The 25224-nt window shown below is 35.8% G+C and overlaps 1 protein-coding gene across 2 annotated transcripts in view; it reads left to right on the forward strand.

Annotated features, from left to right (window-relative positions):
* Positions 1-3430: 3430 nt before the first annotated feature.
* The window catches only part of LOC149561664 (lecithin-cholesterol acyltransferase-like 4), a 126515-nt gene continuing 104721 nt past the window's right edge, over positions 3431-25224 (forward strand). Inside the window, exon 1 of one of the 2 annotated variants that reach the window (XM_089825229.1) lies at positions 3431-3627. The gene's annotated coding sequence lies outside the window, so the exon portion shown is untranslated. The remainder of the gene's footprint in view (positions 3628-25224) is intronic. The other variant, XM_089825230.1, reaches the window with a different exon arrangement.

The following is a 25224-nucleotide window of genomic DNA, read 5'->3' on the forward strand; positions in this document are numbered from 1 at the left end:
TGTAAATTCAATTGCCATGTTGTACATGATGGGTATGCAAATACCTATTTTTTAACAAAGGATGGAGTTTGACACAAGTTGAAGTCATTGAAGGAAAACAAGGAAAATGTATGTAATAATGCAAGAGTATGTCTAGTTGATAGAAGGAAATTTCTAGAAGGTATGCAGAATGAGCTTATGTGTATTTTTATAATTCCAAAAGCTGATAAAGAGGAAGTAGAAGATGTATCTGTGGAAGTTTTAGAATTTTTGGATGAGTTTTAGGGCATTGTATCTAATTATATACTTGATAGATTGCCACCAATAAGAAGGTTTAGTCATCAAATGGACTTGATTCTTGGAGCCATTTTTCCAATAAGGAAACCCATAGAATGACTCCAACAAAGAGTGAAGATTTGAACAAACAAGTGGAAGAGTTATAGCAAAAAGGATTAGTTTGAGACTTTAAGTCCATGTGTTGTACTGACACTACTAACACTAAAGAAATTTTGGGAATGAAGGATATGTTCAAATTATTAGGCTAGTACTAAGATTAATATAGAGCATGGATTTCCCTTGCCAAAGATGGATGACATTATGTAATATTTAAGCATAGCTAAGTACTTCAAAAAGATAGATATGAAGAGAGGACATCACCAAATTTGGATTAGAGGAGAAAAATGGAAAATAATCTTCAAGACAAAGGAGGGCTTGTATGAGTGGTTAGTTATTATCCCTTTAGGCTAGCTAGTCACTAAGAACATTCATGTAGTTGATGAACAAGTTATCAAAAGAAATCTTGAGTAAGTTTGTAATGATTTACTTGGATGATATTTTGACCTCTATTAGGCAATTGAAAGAACATATTACGATGCATATTTATATGGTCTTTTAGAACTAAAGGGAAGAAAAATTATTGATTAACTTGAAGAAGTGCAACTCTGTGGAGGAATTAGTGTGTCTGGGATTTGTTGTCTTAGTAGATGGTCTCAAAATGGATAAGAGAAAGTAAATTCTATCTTTGAATGACCTACTCCAAGGAGTGCTATTGAGCTAAGATCTTTTCATGGTTTGGCTAGCTTAAGGACCCACAAGATGTTCCTCCCTTAGAGGGAGAACAAGGGCTATGAAAATGATGCTCCCATTGTCCCTAGTTGTAGTTTTAGAATCACTCATGTGCCTTCCATGATCTCCCATGTACCTTTTCTACTATATAGCTCTTCTATATAACTACTTAAAGGCTCTCTAGATCTAGAATGTGCACTAATGTGTATATGTTTGGGTTCAAACCACTAGTAAAGTGATTGAAAAATAACTTCTCATCTTAGAGCTATTCCTTGTACTACAATAATTCAAGGAACTTCCTCTCATAATAGATTATCATAAGACCTATCTATTGTAAGTCATGAAAATCATCAATACATTATTGAAACATATTCTAAAAAGTGTATATCTCTCTAAAGAACTTCAAAACTATAGACCAAGATAAAGTGTCCAACATGAGATGATACTTTCACCCTTTTTGATGACACCAATTAGATGTGGTCTCTCTTAGAAAGTGAACTACATATGATGCCTTTAGATTGCTCCCAAAAGCAAACAATATGAAACACCTCTTATGACCCAAGAACCAAGACTATGCCTCAACTCTATTGTGGCTCTTATAGCAGTAGGCTACAACTATAATAAATCTAATATATTCTTCTCACACACTCAGTGTTGAATCCATCTCATGTTAGAGTTTCTCTTAATGTGGTTGTGAATTATGCATTGACTCATCAACTGCCTCCTTAGTGCATACTTATTGTATGTAGGAATGACTCCTATCACACTCTCATCAAGAGAATGGTATTCTCTGGAGAAATGCGACACACAATTTCTTGATAGGCCTACATTGTTAGTGGTAACCTCCTCTTAATATCTCCCACCAAATTTTATGTTTTATAAAAAAATCTATGGGCCTATGTCTCATTATGCCTAGCATTAAGTACCCCTTGACTAGTGAGACTTAAAATGAGTCTCATTTGTGTTTTCTCCACTCGATACATTGACATGATTGAGAAATATATTATATTGACACAACATCTAAACTTTTACAAAATAAACAAAGTTAATCTTCAACCACTTTAAAACCCAAGGTTCCTAGTGTTAAAACCATGCTCTGATATGTAATCTCCATGTAGTTCATACACAAATACCTATTTCAATTTTTTTTATAAAATAAACACATACTAGGATCATTAAAGTACCAAAATAACCCCTTATCAAAGTAGCTGAAAAAGGGGCCTTACACTTGTAAGGGTGACAAGGAGCAATTGGGTGGAAGAATGTATGACAAAGTGACAAAAGCTTAGGGAAGTTAAAATAATAAATTGTCTAATATAAATTAGTAAAATTATTGATATTAATTGTGAAGGAGAGTTTAACGAAGTCAAATAAATTCTCCCTAATTCTTATGGGGAACCTAATAATGATTCAAAGGATATGGCTAACCTTAACCAATAAGATGATGGTGCCTCTCTTTTTGTTTCTCCATAGGTTCTAGCGCAAGAATTTCCCTTTTGAGTAAGGAGAGTTGAGAGTAGGAAAGACGACACCAATGCTAATGATGATTATGAGAAGCAACAAAGATTGAGTAAAGTGAACAACAATAAGACCTATTGCACACTCGTTATGTAGAAACTAACGACCTTCAAAATAGAGCTTGTGTCATGGATAGGGATATGAAAGAGTAATTGTTACGTTGGTGATAATGGTGAGATAATATATATAATACTTTGCATCTATATGTAAACAAACAAACGAAAAGAAAGAACGCTTTCTGCAAACTCTAAAATTATGGTTGACATTATGAAAAAAATGGATAGGGTTGGTGTTTTATTAGAAAAAGATTAACAAGAAAAAACATGGTGATAAGGAAGATTAGCTAGAGGCTATCAAGAAGTACTAAAAGACCAAGTGTACTTTAGAGATTGCTGGTTGGGAGGAGTCAATGGACCCCTTGTGTAAAGATTGGAAATATCTTTGTTAAGTTTTTTGTTTGTATGCTTCTATATAGTTCTATTTGTTCGTTATCAACATCAAATAATCAACTTTTCATATATTTTGTTAATCCTTTACTTTATATTCATTCCCTTTTTGTAATTAAGTTCACCACCTTTTTCTATCTAATATATATTAATAATTAAATAATATAATTAAATGAATAGTCAAAAAATATAATCCATATTCCAAAAAGAAAAATTATACATAAAACTTAAAACAACAAATACAACATAATTGTGTAAACCTACACTCAATTGGAAATCCAAAAAATAATGCTATCAATAAAACCTATAGAAAAAAGGAAAATTTTAAATAAATTTTTCCAAGTGAGGTCATAATCAATTTGCTTATCCATTGGCCGTGACTAATAATTAAATTAAATTGTCACGGAACCTCATAAAATAATAAAATAATAAAAACAAATACTTCGGAGATGCTTTTCCCTACGTCCTCTGAAGAATACTTCCAAATTTGTTGATGGGGAAGATCCAGGGGGACAACTCTGAGAATGCGTGCAATACATTAATTTAAGGGGATCAGTTTATATTAGGGAGGATTTAGTTGATTCAATCGGCCGTCTTTAATCAATTTCTGCGCTCACAGGTCAGTGCTTATTTCTACAATTGCTCGAGAAGTTTCTGTTTATTTCTTGATCGAATTGCAAATTTTATGCTTTTTTTTTCTGGTTTCCTTTGATTCTTCTGTTTTCTCGAAAATTGTTACATACCGCAGTGTTTGCCACCGATTTTTGATCAATTATGCTTAGGGTTTCATCGGTTTGGAATCTCGCGATCAATTAGCAGACTTTGGGTCCGGTTGGTTTATGTTTGCCTCTTGCAATGCGGTCTAAACTCTTGCGAAATTCATTAGATTCTCTAAATTGATGGAAGTATCTTCTTCTTATGATCATCAGCTTAATTATGCGTATTATAGAGATTTAGTGCTTAATAGCGTAATTTTAGCTCGCATTTGCTTGGTAAGGCTTGGGCAAGGTCGTGGGTTGCCAGTGGCACGTTGCAATGCAAGTTTGAATTTGTCATAATTCAATGTATCTATAGCATTGGCATTACATTACCACTTCAGCACATACTCTCCGGAGCTATGTACTGCCTTATCGCAGTGGTGGTATATGAACCGCAAATATCATTGTATATCATTCTTGTATCTTGCACCTATATTTATACCATTTAGCAAAAAATCTAATCTTCAAAAAGCCCATTTTCTCTTGCACGAGATGAGTTGAAAGATAAGTCTAAATCATCAATGAATTATCTACGAATTATTAGATTTAATTAGCTAAGTAAAAGACTTTCACTTGTTGCCCGTTTCGGTGGAAGTGAAATGCAAACTAGAATAACTCAAACCACTGTCAACATGTTTCCAGCAAACTTGTGTGGAATTTCCTATTTAAAATGAAGTCAACACTCCCTTGTAGCAAGTAAAGAATTTTGCACCAATCCAAGTTTGTCTTTGAATGGTTCAGAGTTTTGCTTTGGTAAGGGCTTGGTCAGAATATCAACTGTATGTTGATATTTGGAAATTTACTCAAGCTTAACATCTCTCTTTTGAATCTCATCTTGAATGAACTGATATCTGATCTCTAGCTGCTGAGACTTGTCATGAAACATTGGCTTCTCAGAAGGAATGATAGAACTCTTATTATCACATAAATTACTATAGGGGTCCAACTAATGATTAAACGATCCTGCAACAAACTTGTGAAGCCAAATGGTCACAACTATCAGTTGTGCTGCCATTATTCTGCCTTTGCTGAGCTAAGGGCCACAAAAGTTTTCTTTCTGCTAAATCCAACCTGAAGTAACACATCAAGGTACTCTTCCTAACCATTGCACTACTTTCCCAATCTTGGTCTGAGTACCCTTCCAAATTTGCTTCACCAGCTGCAGGATATCTCAGTTCATACTTCACTGTGCATCTGTAATGTCCCTTTTTGGGATATTCCTTTATTTTGCCTTAAAATCACGACTCCAATAAAAAACTAAGAAATATAATGCATTGAAGAGTATAAATTCGCCAATTGAAATGCCCTTTATAAGAGAATTCCTGGTCTAGGTTCTGCATACAATATTTTCTTATTGATTGGTAATAGGTTTTTGTATTAATTTAAAAATAAGAACATTACATCATGTTCAATTCCAACTATCATCTACCCTTGCATCTCTACTTCCCTACATTACTTTCTTCTCCATACTTGCTTATAATCCCCTATAAGCTAACCCTTTGTTCTACATATTAACTATTAAAAGTTTAACTGTCTTTACATTATCCAGTGATGTATAAAAGAAAATACCCTATGAGCTCCTATGTTTTCACAAAAATCAAGGTCTGTCTTTTTGCTGTCCGTAGATTCTGCCCTTTCTTTGCTTGTCCACTTGACAACATCCAAACTCCAAAATCCTCCCATCTCACACCTCCTCCATACGGAAGCCCACCAAAACTGGTTTTCATCTGTTGCCGAGCTACCAATCTCAGTCACCGCCCGAGTTGGACCAGGAGCCAGCACTGCTTCTTTGACGTCGAGGGACATTTCTCCATGGCCCAACACCAGCTGCATTCTTTGCCCGTTCCACTCGCCCCAATTCTCTTACAATCCTCAACCATGCCTCCTCGGCTTTCCCGTACATTAATGGTTTATCGGCCCATGCCTTCCAGCACAAGAAGCGCACATATCCAAAACAGTGAGCATCATCCTCATCAGCAAAACACTCGCTGATATCTTGCTCTATTCCAGGGATCGATGATGCGGAGCAACCACAATAATGACAATAAAATAATGGTAATATGAAACTGACTGTTCTTAACTTGGAACCTGAACCAAATTGTTATAACATTCTTCCTATCAATGAACCAATGAACTGTAACTGAATGCTTCAGAGTACAAAAGATCGATATAGAGAAGACTGAAACATTATTAAAACTAAAACACACTTCCATTATATACTAATGACAGATTACAAACGTATGGCTCTCTGCTGGCTGCCGCCAGAGAGCCATGAGAGTTTCTTCTCAATTTACTCTCTTCTTCAAACCTATTGTCTTTTCCCCTCTTATTGATTCTCTTCTCTATCTCCTTCCATTACATTATGAGATGTCTTTTAAAGACTATCTAAGCCCTTTACAAACCGTTTACAACTACCTAAAAATCATTCATTCGATTCTCATTCGGTTACAAAATAGTGTAAAATCCTTTTGTTTGAGGATTCTTTATAAGATACATTACCCATTGAATTAAACTTGTGCATCAACTTAAATAATAATGATAAGATATTAATTCTCCTGGGATCCTTCACCCATGTCACATTTCTTGCTTACATTTGTGCATAATATTAAACCATAATGATGATAAATTAATTCTTTCATGGGTGCCATTGCACCATACTGCCAGACTTCAAATGTTTCCATGTCCCATGGAAATTAGGTCACTGCATCGACGCCTCCACTGATTCCTTTTTCACTATCAACCAACTCCCATCTATGGAGTTATGTTGGTCGCCTCCATGGTGCTTCCCATTCCTCAATCCACTCCTCCACCCTGCATCACAATCTCTGTCCCTCACCTGGGGGTCCATCATGCCTCTCTCCCCAGTCTATTGGCAACACACAAGACCATTTCCTATGGCCATTGGTAGACCTTCATGTCCACCCCCTGCAACTGAGCGAGTCGGCACCAATCTACAACCACAAACTTCATACCAAGAATCCAAAACAACCACAATACTGACTGGTGTAGATCACCTTCCGTCTACATGCTCAGAATCTTCTGAGCTTTGATACTAATCTGATGCGGAGACACCACAATAATGACAATAAAATAATGGTAATATGAAACTGACTGTTCTTAACTTGGAACCCGAACCAAATTGTTATAACATTCTTCCTATCAATGAACCAATGAACTGTAACTGAATGCTTCAGAGTACAAAAGATCGATATAGAGAAGACTGAAACATTATTAAAACTAAAACACACTTCCATTATATACTAATGACAGATTACAAACGTATGGCTCTCTAGTGGCTGTCGCTAGAGAGCCATGAGAGTTTCTTCTCAATTTACTCTCTTGTTCAAATCTATTGTCTTTTCCCCTCTTATTGATTCTCTTCTCTATCTCCTTCCATTACATTATGAGATGTCTTTTAAAGACTATCTGAACGGTTTACAAGCCGTTTACAACTACCCTAAAATCATTCATTCGATTCTCATTCGGTTACAAAATAGTGTAAAATCCTTTTGTTTGAGGTTTCTTTATAAGATACATTACCCATTGAATTAAACTTGTGCATCAACTTAAATAATAATGATAAGATATTAATTCTCCCGGGATCCTTCACCCATGTCACATTTCTTGCTTACATTTGTGCATAATATTAAACCATAATGATGATAAATTAATTCTTTCATGGGTGCCACTGCACCAATCGACCACTCCATGATTGACCCCAACTCATCTAGCATATCATCAACAAACGGAACGTGCGCCACAAATTCCACCTCGTAAGTGCTTTTATTCCGCTCCAGACCCCATGCAATGAAAATTGAGATCATATCCAGGTTTGTGCGCCTTTTTGTTGCTCTTTGCTGGAATTGGTCACCAATCACCCCTAACACTGCCAAAATCATCTCCTTTGTCTTTATTTTTATTAACCCTTTCACCCTTTCCCATCTTGCTAGTCCTTTGAACGCCTTCATCTATCTATCTAAGTCGGCAGAGAATGTAGCTTCCATCTTTTACTATTTCTTCGCTTCAACTCCTTACATTCTTTCTTCCTTTCACTTTGCCCATGATAAATACATTCAAAGTAACTTGCACTTCACTCTACCCTTCACACGCTTCAACCATCACTCGTCATTAATAACTCTTCGAGTTGTTCTGCCACCAAAAACATCATCAAGTACTTTTCGGCTTCAGCATTCAATGCATCACATCATTGCATTCTATCGACACATCTCCCACCTTCTTAAAAGGGTGCCGTTATCGTTCTGTCATTATTCCTCACTAGGACATATACTAAATTTATCCATCAGTATATCACCAATATTGGGTAGCAATATTGCATAATTTGCGAGTTTATCAGCTTCCTGGTTTGCCTCTCTAAATTGGTGACTAATTTTGAAGTTGGTAAACCTATCCAACAATACAAGTATTTCCTCCATTTGACTCTGTAAAAACCAACTATGTGATTTTCCTTTTTTCAGCATATTTACTGTTATTTTTGAGTCACCCTCCAAATGAATATTATTCACCTTCAGCTTTGCTCCTAATTGCACAGCTAAAAGAGCTGCCGGTGCTTCCGCTACATTTTTAGTTCCATCCGGCAACCTTATTGCTGCTATTGCTAAGGTTTCTCCATTAGCCGTTCTTGCAATTGCCCCTGCTCGTGAAACTCCTGGGTTCCCTTTAGAAGCTCCATCAAAATTAATTTGAATCCAATCTTCATCTGGCAGTTTCCATGAGGCCTTCTCTCTTCTTAATTTTTTATTCACTCTCCTATTTCCATCTGTAAACCAATTGATTCTGATCTTTGGCCAATATCTTTGAATCAAGCAGTCCCAAGAAGAAAAAATCCCATTAACCTGCCCCCGAGATGTAATAACTTGTAGAGTTTCACCTATTGTTCTATGAATTCTGTCTCAAACTCTATCCACATATTCCATCTTGTCTTGAAAAATCCGCCTGTTTCTCTCCTTCCACACCTCCCATTTCACTATTGAGGGACTTATTATCCATAATTTTGAAAAAGTAAACTTCTTGAAGTCTTTTGGCCATCCCTGGAACAGATGACATAGCTTGTTTGGAAATGGACTAAACCAATTTAGATATTGTCTTTAATTCTGCCAGGACTGCTCTGCAAATTCACATTGGACCATATTTCTTTCTTCTTTCACAAGTTAAAATCCTACCTTGAATTGCTAACCAAGCAAAGGCCATTCTACAAACAGTCCTTATCCCAGCATAATTTTGAAGTCCATTCTTCTATACATTCTACTCTACTTAGCATCTGATAACCCACTTTTGCTGAGTAAGCCCCTTTTTTTGCAGCACACCATATGATCTTATCATAACCCACTTTTGCTGAGTAAGCCCCACTTTTTGCAGCACACCATATGATCTTATCATCTTTCTCTCTATTGATCACACACCTATCACTGAAAATCCTCTGCATCACTCTATTCCGATCTGCGGTTAGTCCTAATGGAGTCCAATCTTTCCATCCCCCGTAAGAGCCTATAAGAGATTCCTTTCTTTCCATGTAATCAGCAACTTTATCCCCCCAAGCTCTTACAAATATATCCTTAAGTCTTAGAACCTCATCAGACTATGCAAGAACTGGTGCTCATGATAACATCTATTTGACTAGGCTTTAGTATGCATCATTATATTATATAGACATTACCCTTATTATAATCTAAAAAAGAAAGAGCCAATCCAACGTGGATTCCCATAACCATCTTATTATGAGCTCATTGAAATGTTTGCAATCCTCAATCTCAAGGTTGGTAACCCCTCCATTCCTCAATACTCCTTGGAGGGTGCTTGTCCTCCTTGATCAAAGCCCAAGAACATGGAAGACCAGTCTTCGATTCGACCTCTTGGCCCCTAAGCATGGAAGGCTAGCTGTCTCCAACTCCGTGTGGTGTACTTGATAAGAGCACGGAAACCGGTCTTCCTTCATCTCTCATGAACTTGGAAGGCTAGCTGTACTTCCTATTTGCAATCTGTTTCGCTATATTCAAAATGATTATTGTATGAATCTATTATCACATATCTATAATAAGGAGAAGCATTTAGATTACTCACAAAGATCAATAATTTCTGCAAGTATCACCATGGCCAGAAGACACACACACATGCTTTGTGACAGTGACCATTGACAAGTTGTTGGAATCTTATAGGATCAATTGTTGTGAGCTGAACAACAACATTTGGAAATACCTTTGCAATTTCATATGGTCCAAGCCATCTAGTCTGCAATATGCCTAGGTTATCTTTATACCTGGAATTATAGAGGAGAACTCAATCTCCTTGTTGAAATTTCTTATCCTTAATTTATTTATCATGCCATTTGATTCCTGATTCTGTACCAGCTCAGTATACTGTAATGCAGATTTTCTCATTTCATCCAGTGCATTGAGCTACATGACTCTGTCTTTTTGTGTTGCAGATAAGTCCACCCCAAGATCCACTTCTGTCCTAAGAGTTTTATGCTCAAATTCTATGGGCATCATGGCTGTTTTCCCATACAAGAGCTTAAATGGAGTGAATCTAGTGGCGGTTTTCCATGCGGTTCTGTATGCCCATACAACTTCAAGCAACCTGTTTGCCCAATCTCTTTAATGTATGGCTACTGTTTTAGTGAGAATGACTTGTATCTCCATATTTGTTATTTCAGATTGGCCATTAGCTTGAGGATGATATGGTTTAGATTTCTTGTGCCTGACCTTGTAGTCATTAGCCAAGGCTGTTACTAGAGTTTAAGTGAATTGGGCTCCTTGATTTGTCACTATTTCTGTAGGAACTCCACAACGTGTAATAATTTCCTCATAGAGAAACTCAACAACTTTATTGTCTGTTGCATGTTTCATAGCCCCAACCTCAACCCAATTGGTTACAAAGTCTGTGCAAGCTAGAATGTAAAACTTGCCATTTGATAGGGGACTAATTGGGCCCACAAAATCAAGTCACCATTTATCAAAAGAGGTGACAACAACTTAAGGCTGTGGAGGCATTTTGTCTGATCTAGTTGGTCTGCCCATCCTCTGACACCTATTACATTTGCTGGTATACTTACTTGTATCCTTATGAAGTGTAGGCTAGTAATATCTTGTATTGAAGATTTTTATGGCTGTTCTCTTTGCTACAAAGTGCCCCTCACAAGGTCCATCATGGCAAGCAAGCAAAATATTATAAGTTTCATCTTTCCTCACACATCTTCTCATGATATTATTTGAGTCAGTATAGAGTAAACAACTTGCTATCCATGAGACCTGAATAGTCTTTTCAATGAGTACCCTTCTCTCTTTTGGAGAGAAATGTGGTGGAACCTTTCCTGCAATAATTAGCTATGTCTGTCTACCATAGTGTATGCACATTGATCGAGAATGAATGCTCATCACGGAATGAGTCATCAATGGCATGTGTCTTCTGCTGTTGTTAATCTAGACAAATTTTTGCTACAACATTTTCCCTTCTCAGTTTGTCTACTACGATGATGTCAAATTCTTGTATTTTGAGTAATCACTTTGCTAACCTTCCTGTAATTTGTGGTTTGTTCATGAGATATTTGTTTGCTGCCAGATCTGTATGAACAAAAATCTGGTACCTTGTGATTTAATGTCTGAATTTATTTATATAGGATAAAATACTGCTATCATTTCCTTTTCTGTTACAGTGTTGTGTAGTTGAACTCATCTTCTTGTAAATTCTTACTGATGAAATAGATACCATTCTCTGTGGTTCCCTCTTTTGGTCCTAAGACAACTCCTATTGCATAATTAGATGCATTTGTGTGAATGTGAGTAGGAAGTGCTTGATTAGGGCCGCCAAAAACAAGAGCTCGGGTTAAGTCTATCTTTGAATCAGAAAATGCTTTATCAGAGTCTGATGTCCATTGAAAGTCAACATCTTTGGTTAACAATTTACGGTGGGGCTGCCATGTTGCTGAAATTGAAACATCTATACTACTTTACATGACTCAGGAAACTTCTGACATCCATTTTTTTTGAAAGTGACGGAAAGGTTTGTGATTACCTCTATCTTTGTTGGGTGAACTTGAATTCCCTTCTGAGAAATGTAATGGTCAAGTAGTACCCCTTCCTGCATCATCATATAACATTTCTCACTATTCAAATATAGATTGTGGTTCTCAGATCTTTGCAAAATCTTTTCCAAATTGTCCAATGCTTCTGTAAAAGTACTACCATAGACAAATCGTAATTGTAGATCTCCATACAATCATGTGAAATATCAAAGAATATGCTGATGACCGGTCTCTGAAAAGTTGCAGTGCATAGGCCAAATGAAAGTACAAAATAGGTATAAGTCCCTCAAGGACAGGTGAAGGTTGTCTTCTCTTGATCCTTAGGTGCAATCTTTATTTGGTTATAATCACTGAAGCCATCTAGGAATGAAAAATACTACTTCTCTGCTAAAGTTCTGAGGACTTGATCTATAAAGGGAAGTGCAAAGTGGTCCTTCTTAGTCGCAGCTCGCAATAGTCAACATGAAATCTACATTTTCATCCCTTCTTAGGCTCTATCACCAAAGGAGATACTCAACTCATTGGCTACCTGAAATAAGATAAATGAAATTTGCATCCAACAATTTCTGCTGTTATCCTTTGACAATCTCCCTTAATGCAAGATTGATTCTTCTTTGTGTCTTCCTAACCGATCTACAATCCTCCTTAATGTAAATACTATGAGTACAAAGCTTAGCATCTAGACCTTTCATGTCATGATTGTCCCACCCAAATGCATGTTTGTGTGACTTTAATAATTCTGTCAAAGACATCCGCTTCTTTTGGTTAAGCTTGTTAATATTCAAATATTTTCTTGGTGAGATGTTGACTTGTTTGATCAACTTAACCATGGATGTTTCACTGATGTAGGGCATCTTTACTTCATGCATTAAGAGGATATGGAGCATGTTTGATGTGGTAGGAAAATCAAGTACAACAAAGGTTGGAAGAAGTGTCTGCAATGGACATAGAAAACATGATCTAGGAATAGTTGGCTCCTCATCTGCTTAATATTGGTTTTGAATAATCTGGGAGAGTACATCTTCTTGAAGTTGCATGAAAGGATTCCTTGCTAACACCTTAAGTTGTGCCATGGAATTTACCCCCTTTACCACTTTTCGTATGCTTGGCCATTTTGATAGTTTTAAATTAGAATGTGGTTGAGAACAAATTTTTTAGTACTAATTCCACCAGAGATGGTCACATCCCCTGATTTGCATCCTTTGGGATAGTTGCTTTCCCTAGCATAATTTCTACCAGTTGTTCGACAACATGCATTGTTAGTGGGTCTTTCTTTTTCCTACCTAGCTTTTTGAGACAAGCATCCCTAATTGCTTTGCTATATATTAATTGACGTAAGAAATGAAACGATAGCTCTTCTTTTGGCTTTGAAACTTCTAACCTCAAAGGAAATGGAGGTTCTAGATCATAATTTTGAATTGGTTCAAGATTCCTCACTTGACCTAATTGCAGAGTTGCAATAGGAAAAGTAATGTGGTCTTCATCTACATGTAGTTTGGTTTATAATGCCAAGACTCAGACTCAACAAGGATATGACTCGACTCGTGACTCAACTCTGATTCGACAAAATGACAAAAGACTTCATGTTTTGAGATTTTGAACAATTTAAAACTTGTTCCATGCACCAATTGTTGAATAAAGCTTAAAAACACTATAACATCATACAAAAGAAGCTAATTTGATCATGTACATAAATGTACACGCATCAGAAAAGTACAAACATAAATTGTAACTGAAGGAAATAGAAAACACAGATATGCAAAATAATAAATATTGTCAAAAGTATATAAAATCCATGACATCAAATGTTTCTAAACATGTCTAAACAAAACAAGCATATGGCTTAGATGTTAGAAATAGGAATTACTGAAGGGGGGGGGGGGGGGTGAATCAATAATTTACAAACTTTAGTCTCCAACTGATATTATTAATTACTTTGAACCATACATAAGAAAGTAAACAAGTAATGCTGAGTAGTAACAATAACCATGCACAAAGATAACTCATAACACCATATTTTGTTAACTAGGGAAACCCTGGCCAAGGGACAACCCTGGTGGGGATGATACCCACTAGATTATACTGATATATATATGTTCCTTGTTAGAGGATGGACCCTGTTAGGAGTCAATGAGAAAATTCAGTATAAAGAGTCTTTGTTAGGAGACTTTGAATCCCTATTAGGAGATTCCAATCCTGTTAGGAGTTGTGGTACAATAGATGCAAGATGAGCTCATTGCCCCAAACATGCACTTCAAATTACAAGAAGAGCTCACTGCCCAAACAAGTAATTAGACCTCTGGTATATAGGTGCTGTAACTTCTTTCTTGACTGATCACTGATTTTCTACTCGATCTCGGATCACAAAAATAGCTTTATAAAACTTTGCGTATATCACTTCACAAAAGTTCGCATATCATAATACTTGCACAACTTCCACTTCTTATCGCAAGATGTCCTTTGCATAAATACCATGCCTTTACACAAATTACTACTAGGTCGGCTAAGACCATAATACACTTTTCCAACTTAAAGTAAACATCTAGGATGTCGGCCCTAATTGGTCAAGTAATTATTTTGTAAACAAAATAATTCCTTTTTTAAAATTCCGCTGCCCTCTTTCACTGGCAAAACACGATTATCTCTTTTCTGTATAGTCCGTGCTGACTTCCGAAGTCGTATATGTTATCATCAACATGTATATTATCTCCAACTTCGCTAATCATAATATGACACCAGTAACAAGTTACATACAAAATAATACACTGCTGTAAACCAAATTCATACTTAGACAATTTTCTGAGTACCAAAAGCTAAGTATCTTTATTTCTGAGGTTTCCTGTAAGCATGTACATCATGTGTTGCCATAAATGACAATAGTTACATATCTTCATAGCCAATTGCCAACAATCCCCTCCTTTGGCATTGATGGCAACAAAATAAGGGAAATTGGGTAAGTATCAAAAACTTGTCAAAAACATTATAGTAACAGTACATTAATTAACTATTACAACTTGTCCATCTTACATATGCTCCCCTTTACAATAAGATTTCATACCTTACAATTTTATCTTCTCCTCTTTACCTGATTTACAATTTTCTTATGCATCTTCTCCCCCTTTGACATCAATGACAAAGGTCAGAATGTCAAAAACTGTCTTCTTCTGCCTTAAACTGATAGTATCTTCATGTAATCATCAAAACTTGCCTTAAGATTGGTTAAACCTTCTATCTATGTATCCTTGGTCAACTTATGAGATAGGGTACACTTGATGTAGAATACCTTTCCATCCTGTTGACATTTCTGAAGTTCCTTGGTACAAGTATCAAGACTTAGCAAATCATTCTTGATGTTCTGACAAATAGTGCTAAATAAATTAGCATCATGTGAAATCTGTGCCTTTGATTCTGCAACATTCAACAAATTTTTAAATTCCTCATCAAAAGATTTCAATACTGCTTGTGCCCTCTGTTTAGGATCTGCCTCTATATGTTGGACTGCCAGAGTACTGTGTAATCTGTCAGTAACCTCCATCAAGGTTCTTTGTAGGCTCTTTATTGTCCAATTCTTCTGAACAAGCTTTGACAGAGATGAGATCAAGTCAGTTTGATCATCATCATCACTTGTCAAGCTAGCAAATGAAAGTGGAGTAGATAAACTAGAAGGTTTAGATTCATCTTCCCTTTGCTTCTTCTTTGCTCCTTCTGCTTCTTCTCTGCTCCCTCTTTGACGCTTTTCTCTTCTTTCTCTTTTTCTTCCTTTTCTATTCTTTCTTTCTCTTCCTCCTCTTTTCTCTTCTTCCTTTCTTCCTCAACTCTTCTTATCTCTCCTTCAAGCAATTTATGCTTGGCTTCTTCTATTTTCCTCTTTTCTTCCTCTAATAACCTCTTATCTTCTTCAATTTGTTTCAGTTGATCTTCAATAACATCGGCATGAGATTCAGGCTGTTCAGAACTCTCAAAAGGGTTAGTATCATCAATGTTAATGGTAACATTGGTCTGATCAATTTGCATAGTGCCACCACTTACTGACACTTCTGAGGTTCTAGGTGTTGGTGAAGGTGCTGCCTTAGATTCTGTCATCATTTGGCTGATGGCCGCAGCTGTTTCACTCCTTATTTTTTCCTTCTCACCGTCCATAAAAAGAAATGGTCTCACCTTGTTTCTTAAGTAAGGTGCCAGATTGCTCAACAAATTCCTGACTTTTTCTTCATCATCAGTCTTGCATGTGGTCCTAATCATAAACTTCCGAAGTTCTATGTCTTCTTCTCGAGCTGGTGCCTTCTTCTCTATGAGTCTGTCATATACCTTTTGATTTACCGTGCCTTCAATATCCTTAAGTTTTAGATTGTTAGCTATTATATATCTCACAGTAGAGATATCAATCTGATCTTTCTCAATTTCATTATACAAGTCATAATATTTGTTCATTTGAACAAAGCTTCCTTCATTAGCAATGGCTGAATTAATCTTCTCTATCTTTGGCTTCCAGGGTTGCCGAGCTTTTCCTGCTAACTGTTTAGAAGTAGTAACTCTGCTTGTTTAGCTTCTTGTTCTTGTTCTTGTTCTTCACTAGATTCAACAATTGTCAACAATGTCTTTTGTCTCTTTCCTGGTCCAATGGCTTGTTGCTTGACTCTCTTTGACTTTGTAGTCACATCTTCCACTAATCTCTCTGATTTCCTCTTCGGCTCACTTGGCTGTACATTTGACATTGCCGCATAAGGAATGCTTTGTCCTGAAGATGTCTCTGCAATAGACACTAATAAAGATTGCACATATGTTATCCCTTGCTTCATGGTTTGTCTAACTGCCTGTGAGTCACTTTCTGTCATTTCGGCCTTTGTTAAAGCTTTCTTCATTATTGTTTCTATCTCCTTGTTAGATGCTTTCTCTAAGGATGCCTGATGAGCTGATTGGGTAATTTCTTTATAAGTCCCAAATCTATACTCAGCGTGGTCCTTCTCAGATTTCAACAATAAATCAATATATCCAACTGCTACTTCATCACTTAATTCATAATCTAAGGGATTAAGAAATGTTTCCCGAGGTTCTATTGCTTGAATATAAGTAAAATCTGTATCAACCATAACACATATATCATCTTTGAATCTGTCTACAATTGCAAGTGCAATTCTAAATCTTTGTCTCATCTCGTTTTGAAATGTTTTTATTATCAAATTCCCACTATCCAAGATTTTATCTGTTGGATGTCTTCTACGTAAATCTGTAATCTCCTCCATGGTACACTTCTCACTGCTCATAATCTCTGTGATTGATAAATAAGGAAATCTTTTAAGTACATGAAAGAATATATGATTGATCAGTGATTGAAATCTAAACACACCATTCTTGGTCCTCTTGACTTTCTCCAAGTTTTCAAGAAGTTGCATTTGCAGAATTTCACTAAGGTTAACTTGTTCCTTCTCAACACAAATCTTATATGCTACATAGATGAATCCTGTTGACAATTCATCAATCTGAGAACTTACACATATGGAGTAGGCAATGATTCTACTCAAGAATCTTACATCATCTTGTTTGATGGTGCTGATCACTATAGCCTTCCCATTATAAACTACTTTTGTGTAGCTTTCAACCTTCTTCTTAACAAGTTTTTCACTGCCTTGTTTGCTAAGACCAGTTACCTCATGAATAAGGTCGGCTGAAATATCAACTACATTGTCTTCCATCCATAGTTTCCGATCATGAATTCTACTTAGTATGATTTGTGTCCACTCATTGGTGTCCAATTCTCGGTAGAAATGATATTTGAAAAGATCTAGTTCTTTCAAATGTTCAAATCCGGGCTTCACAGTCATATCATGGTTAAAGACTAATTCCATATCTTTGTTCATAAACTCGCTCCCAATAGATTGAAACTTGCTGTTAAGATAACTTCCTACATCTTCCAAATATACTACATTGTTCGGAGTAATGGATAATGCTGAATTAGGGTTTCTTTCTACGGGTTTCACGGAAACAACCTTCAATTTCAGTCTCTCCTCATTCTCAACATTATGAATTACTAACATATCCATGATTCTATCAAATATAAACTTTATCGAATAAATTCTGTAGATAAACGATAAAATGCGTCTTTTCGAAAATATGGTTTACTTTGAAATCGCCTTGTCAAGTCGCTTTTGAGTGCTCTATGCTTCTGATGTGGTCGCAATGAAGTGGTAATTAAGTCTGTACTCCATTTATTCCTCCAATTCAAACTTACATTAATTGCATTCTTTGCAAACACGAAAAAGTTGTCAATTACATTTTGAAATCAAATATCTACTCAAGATCTTCTATCCAATCTTTAGATGCTAGCCGAGGTTTACTATAGCTTCCTTCCATCATGACAATGCTCCAAGAATCTTCGCTCCACGAAATTCTCTGTAAAAACATAGTTTTCGTCTTCTGCTACAAAATTAACTTTCTCTGTAATAATAGTAACTCTTAATTCCTTCGTAACAAGTGCCAATAAGTTCCAAATTTCAAGTGAGCTTAGATACCGTCTAAACTTATCTTGATACACTTTTTTTCAACTTAACTACCTCTAGTTCAATCTCTAGATGAAGTTTCAAATTTTGATGCTATGAACAAGCTTAATTCAACTTGATTGAATCAAACTCGATTATTGACTTCGATCTTCCAGTCTCACCATCTTCTAACTTATTTTTGAGATGTGTAGCATATATATTTTCCACTAACTGATTTTCTAACTCTATTCACATGACTAAAACTTTCAACAACTGATTAAAATTGAAATAAAATCTATGCTGATTTATGAAACGTTAACAATAGCTAACTAAATCTGCTGAAGTAAATGTCAGATGTGTGCATTTAACTACTTCTAGTTATTCATCCGAAAATAAATAGCAGATTTTCTTGAAAGGAAATATGATTTGAGATGTTTGAAATCAATTAACTTCTTTAATGAAATAACCAAGCATAAAGTAAAATGAGTTTCATCTAGAAATGAAATAACTAACATATAGAGACTAAGGAACATATAGATTATTTTGTGAAGCTTCCTTTATTGGTTGTCCAAGTGCTAGCTTTGGTGAGAGGAGAAGCATTGACATAGGCTTAACCTCCCAACTGCGGACCATTACTTATCCCCACATGTTCTAATTTAATAGAATGACCCCCCCACCCCGAGGTCGGGCTTGGGATATTCATTAATCTAGCCATCAGAGTATCCAGGTGGGTTGAGGTCCCAATAGTTATTCGACGAAATAACTGAAGTGTCTGGACAACAACATAGATCACTTGTTCCGACAAATCTACCTAATTCCACCTTGCCAAGGATTTCAAAATGTGGGTTAACAACCCGATCTCCACCACTTGGCTTGACAACTTACTTCATGAGTGGAACATGCATGAGCTAATGCTTTAATTATTTATCATGTTTATTTGATACTGATGTCATTCTTGTTTTGCAGATATCTCTGCACCTCCTTACCAAATTTAGGCCGACAAGCTGGTGATTCCTTGGTGTTGCATTCAGATTAACTTCACTTAGATACTTTACACCTTCTTCACCATATTCCGACATTTCGCCTGGTGAATTCCTTGGTGTTCTTAATTATCAAATTTTATATTAGGTTATAAATGATTTCATATGATAGCTTTCAAGAAAAATTTAGAGATATTACATATTCAGATATCAACAAGGAAACAGTCAAGCTTGGGTATAAATTCATTGTTATGTTATCACACATGGTAGTCGGCAGACTTTTCATAGATCATAATAGACATGAAGGAATACGAGAGGCTTTAATCATTGTCCTTTATCACAAGAAAATGACAAACTTTGAAATAAGATTGATAGGCTCTAGGCATATATCAATATGTAAATACAACACACCTTGCAATGAAAGACGATAACGAAGAACAGTTATGGCCTTACGGCCGACTTAGTGTTTGATCTCAGCTTTCATAACAGTAAATGAAAAGTTAGAAAGATGGCACGCGTGTAATTAAAATCTTACGTGACTCTCTCTGTCACCAATATCTGGGATGAGCTTACACTTGAACAATTCCGTCTATCTTGCTTGGAGACCCGCGGTAAGGAGGCTCAGTTGGAAGCATAGTAATAATTATATTGGACTGTCTTTGCAAGTTATAAAAGAGCTAGCAGGGATTTCGAATCATGAAGGGCTTGAAAAAGCCGAGAGTAGGGAATAGTGTCGATAGACGAGTAAAGGATTCCACAATATGGAGTTGAGCCCGACCTAATGGGTACCTTTAGTTACAAGATTATATTCGAAGATTATTCAAATCGGCTTAAAAAGAAAAAGAAGGAAAGGAGGGAAAAAAAGAAGAGAAGAATATGAAAGGTTTTAAATAATTAATATTATTTTTATATTTGTTTTATTTTCTCAATTATGTTTATATGTACATAAGGGTAAGGTGGCATCGTTGGATTAATGTTGTTAATGTAATGGTGTCACTTTATTATTATTTACATATGATCATATCTGAGAATATAAAATAATATTTAAATGATATTAATATTTGATAATTCTTAAAGGTAAGAACTTATGTTTATTTTACATTGTTTTATTATAATGTTTTCACTTTATAGCTCATGCGGTTCCACCATGAAATATGTTGCCAAGTTATGATAACCTTACCAGGATAGTTTTAGGTCAAACCTGTCGATTTTGATGACCGAACCATATGACCATCCCCTTCCGATGACCTCATTTCGCAATGCTTGCCCTCTCTCTCCGATCTTCATCCTATAATCATTCAAAACAACATTCTCGCCAAGACATCAATTCAAGATTTATAAATTGCTAATTAAAAATCATCAAGTGACTGTTAGGAATTTCATCAATATCAAAATAACTAACTTGTTCATCATATATGTACAACAGCTACAATTAATTGACTCTATTTTACATGATCATGAATAAATTGATACAATGGCTAAAATTAACTAACTCAATTTCATATGATAATTAAATCAATACAATGGCTATAATTAACTAATTCAATTTCACATGATCATGAAGGAATAAGCATCAGCTATAATCATGTTATAACAACGGCTATAATTAACTAATTCAATTTCATATGATCATGAAGGAATAAGCATTGGCTATAATCATGTTATAACAACGACTATAATTAACTAATTCAAATTCACATGAACATGAAGAAATAATTTGGTTCAACGACTATATTCAGTTTAAAATTTTAGGGCAAAATTTGGGATGTAACAAGATGTCTAATCCTTTTACAAATGCCTCATTGAGTTCTTTTCGAAGTTTACTGACTACATTCGTTTGTTCCTCATTGTCTTTCTTAGTTCCAGAGTTCCTTTCATGGTTCCTTATGTCATTTCCGACGTTTCTTCCATCATTCCTTTTGTTTCCAAAGTTTCTTCCATTGTTTCTTCTATCTCTGAAGTTTCTGTCCATTCTACAATACTTTGCTGTATGTCCGAAGTTGTTGTGTAACTGACGTACTGGAGTTTTGCTTCTAGGATTTTGCTGATCATTAGGTGCATGACAATTCCAAGTCATGTGTCCAATGTTGTTACACTTATAACACATGATCTGTCTTCTTTCTTCATAAGGTCTTCCTTCTCTTGATGTCCTTTCATTGGATCTTCTATTTACAGGGTTAGTATTTCCAGACATTCTTCTATTCCTTCTATCATTATCATATTTAGGTTTCCTACAATTAGTTGCTCTATGACCCATACCATGACAATTATGACAATAAAAATCCTTAACATGATTAAATGACTTATTTGTGCAATTTCTTTTCATGTGACCTATTTCATTACATGAAAAACACTTACCTCAAAATTCATACCTGGTTTCCTTAGGAGATTCCACTTGCTTTGGTTCATCCAATATCTCAACTTCCTTGTCTTGTCCAACTTCTTTGGGTTTATCAGAAGATTGATTGGATTCAAACTTATCATCAGATTTATCTTTCTCTTTCGGGTCTGATTTAATTTCAGGCTTCTTTGTAGACATGTTAAATAGATAACCAAGACCAGTCTTATCATAGGTAGGTCTCTGTATTGACATTGAATCATCAAGCTTTTGTCTGCTAGAATAAAGCTTCTTAAGCTGTTGCTTGCACTGAGTTAATTCACCCTTCACAATAGTGTGGTACTTATGAAGTTCTTCATGATCTTCTTTCAGTGTTTCAAACTCAGATGTCTTCTTTGCTAGACTTGCTCTAAGATCTGCATTCTCAGTCTTCAAATCAATTTCAACTTTGCTAGGATCACTCTTTAGAGTCAACTTTAGATTCGTAATCTTCAATTCATGCTTCAAGATCTTGTACTCTGTCTTCAGCTTTGAATAATCATCATCATTAGTTTCAGATTCAGTAAATTCAGGCTTGGATTTGAGATGTTCAATCTTTTCCTTCAATTTTTCAATGTATACTTTGGAGTTTTCATATCTATCCTTCAACTTATCTCTTTCTTTAGTAAGGAGATCAATTTGTTCAAGTGCCTCTTCAATGTTCTTCATCAACTATTCCATATCCATAGGGATCTTACTCAAGCTGTTAAGCCTTTCTTGAGTAATTGCGCTCTGATACCAATTGTTAGAAATAAGAATTACTGGGGGGGGGGGGGGGGGCGGTGAATCAGTAATTTACAAACTTTAGTCCCCAACTGGATATTAATAATTACTTTGAACTATACATAAGAAAGTAAACAAGTAATGCTAAACAGTAACAGTAACCATGCACAAAGATGACTCATAACAACATATTTTGTTAACTAGGGAAACCCTGGCCAAGGGAAAACCCCGGTGGGGATGATACCCACTAGATAATATATTGATATATATGTTCCTTGTTAGAGGATGGACCCTGTTAGGAGTCAGTGAGCAAATTCAATGTAGAGAGTCCCTGTTAGGAGATTTTGAATCCCTGATAGGAGATTTCAACCCTATTAGGAGTTGTGGTATAGTAGATGCAAGATGAGCTCATTTCCCAAACATGCACTTCCAATTACAAGAAAAGCTCATTGCCCAAACAAGTAATTAGACCTCTGGTATATAGGTGCTATAACTTCTTTCTTGACTGATCTCTGATCTTTTGCTTGATCTCGGATCACAAAAATAGCTTTACAAAACTTCACATATATTGCTTTAGAAAAGTTCGCATATCATAATACTTGCACAACTTCCACTTCTTGTCGCAAGATGTCCTTTGCATAAATACCATGCCTTTACATAAATTACTGCTAGGTCAGCTAAGACCATAATACACTTTTCCAACTTAGAGCAAACATCTAGGATGTCGGCCCTAATTGGTCAAGTAATTATTTTGTAAACAAAATATTTCCTTTTCTTTAATTCCTCTATCAAGTTTCACTGGTAAAACATGAATATCTCTTTTTCGTATAGTCTGTACTGACTTCCGAAGTTGTATACGTCATCATCAACATGTATACTATCTCCATCTAACTTCGCTAATCATAATATGACGTCAGTAACAAATTACATACAAAATAATACATTGCTATAAACCAAATTCATACTTAAGACAATATTTTGAGTACTAAAAGCTAAGTATCTTTATTTTTGAGGTTTCCTGTAAGCATGTACATCATGTGTTGCCATAAATGACAACAATTACATATCTTCATTAGCCAATTGTCAACATTAGACTCTAGCTCAACCTCAACCTCATAGTTTGCTTTTCTCTTGCAAAGGTGTCTAAGGTAGATCCTAGTGACTGACAAGCCATAGTATATGCTTGTGAGGTACCACTTTGATCAAAATCAGCTGTGCGAGTGCCTGATTGTGCTTTATATTGCTCTACCTTAGCTACAACCTCAACCTCTATGTTTGCCTAGTCAACCCACTCACGGTCCTCCTTAGTGAAGACAAGATTGGTAGACCCAGTGAGCCACACATACTCTGGGTTGATCTCCTATAGAGTCAGTCTACAAGGGGTCCAAAAACTTGGCTCATCAAAAATACAATCTATCACATCCATCCCTATAGTGTTCGTTGCATAAGACGAGTTAGTCCACTCCTCACCAACAAACATGTGTCTCAAAGCTGCCTTTGATTTCATCAAATTTTTTAATGTGGCATAATTTTAGGTAAATCACATGATACCAAGATGAGCCAACTCCTTTTGCATCATGTATTGCCTTCTTTATGCTAAGGACCAATGCATGATTTGTAGATAATATTCCAAATTTTTTAGACCTTTCAATACTTGATTTCACCCTTTCAAGCTTACCAGTATCCTCCAACATGAGTTCAAGGCAATGGGTTGCACATGGAGACCAATTTTTTTTGGCCACCTCTCCATCAAAAGTTTTCCTGCAACAATTTAAAATTAATTAGAAATTTAGATGTGCTAAATTTTTTTAAAATAAATTTATAGATGTCTATCCGTCAAAACTTAAAAAGTTAAAAGTTTAACTCTAACAACATAACTTGCTGCATTATCTATCACCACCTGGACAACATTTTCTTCCCCCACCTCAAGTATGACTTCCTTAATAGCCTCACATATGTATGTGTCATTTTTCACATGTGAGGAAGTATAAACGGACGTAAAGAACATGATGTATCTTGAAAATAAAACATACTAATTCATTATCATGGACTAATCAACAAATCAAAATATAAATTATTCAAGAGAAAGGCTATGGGTCTAAAGGATATACTGGGTCGACTACTTTTGTAAGCTGCATTCAAAGATTATGTCATAACATTGACAAAGGAAATTTATGCTACCTATGCTCCCGTTGTCGCTATCTATGCCGTTGGATATGTGACATATACGAGAAAAGGATCGACTGCATTTAGGGAAGTAGAATGATCAATCACCTCCACAAGAAACAAGAAAATTTAGGAGTTTCCTATTCCTCTTATCCGTTAGACCATCTTTCATGATGTTGCAACCCTTTTGGCTCCAAGAGTGTCTATGGTCCTCTACCTCAACCTTCATATCATTAACCATTTCTAACAAGAGGGGGACATTTAATTCAGCATTAGATGGGGCTTTAAACCCCACCGACAAATGGTAATGACATCTATCATGCCTTGCCAATAAGGAGACCCAACACAAATAAATAATGATAATCATTAGACAAAGCAGAGTACAACTTCAAACTATAAATTTTAAAATTAAATTTTAAACTTAAAGCAATCAAATTAAAAAAGAATTACTTGACTGAAATAAATGGAATGTTGCAAAAGTGCCAAATCTTGCAATTTTTTTTTCTTGTAGCATCATGTACCTCCTTGTTCCAACCCATGCTCTCAAGTTAGGGTTGTGCACCAAGAGTAGTGCATAGTGCAAAATAACTGTCCAACTTAGATCTCCAAATTCTAGGGCCAAAGGTAACAATGCCACTAGGAGGAGCAGAAGCAAAAGCACTAGGATGAAAAGGAGGCATGGTAGAACCCTCTCCAAT

The sequence above is a fragment of the Cupressus sempervirens genome, chromosome 4 (assembly GCF_028749045.1).
Source record: "Cupressus sempervirens isolate cs-2001-9-10 chromosome 4, ASM2874904v1, whole genome shotgun sequence".
Taxonomy (NCBI): Eukaryota; Viridiplantae; Streptophyta; class Pinopsida; order Cupressales; family Cupressaceae; genus Cupressus; species Cupressus sempervirens.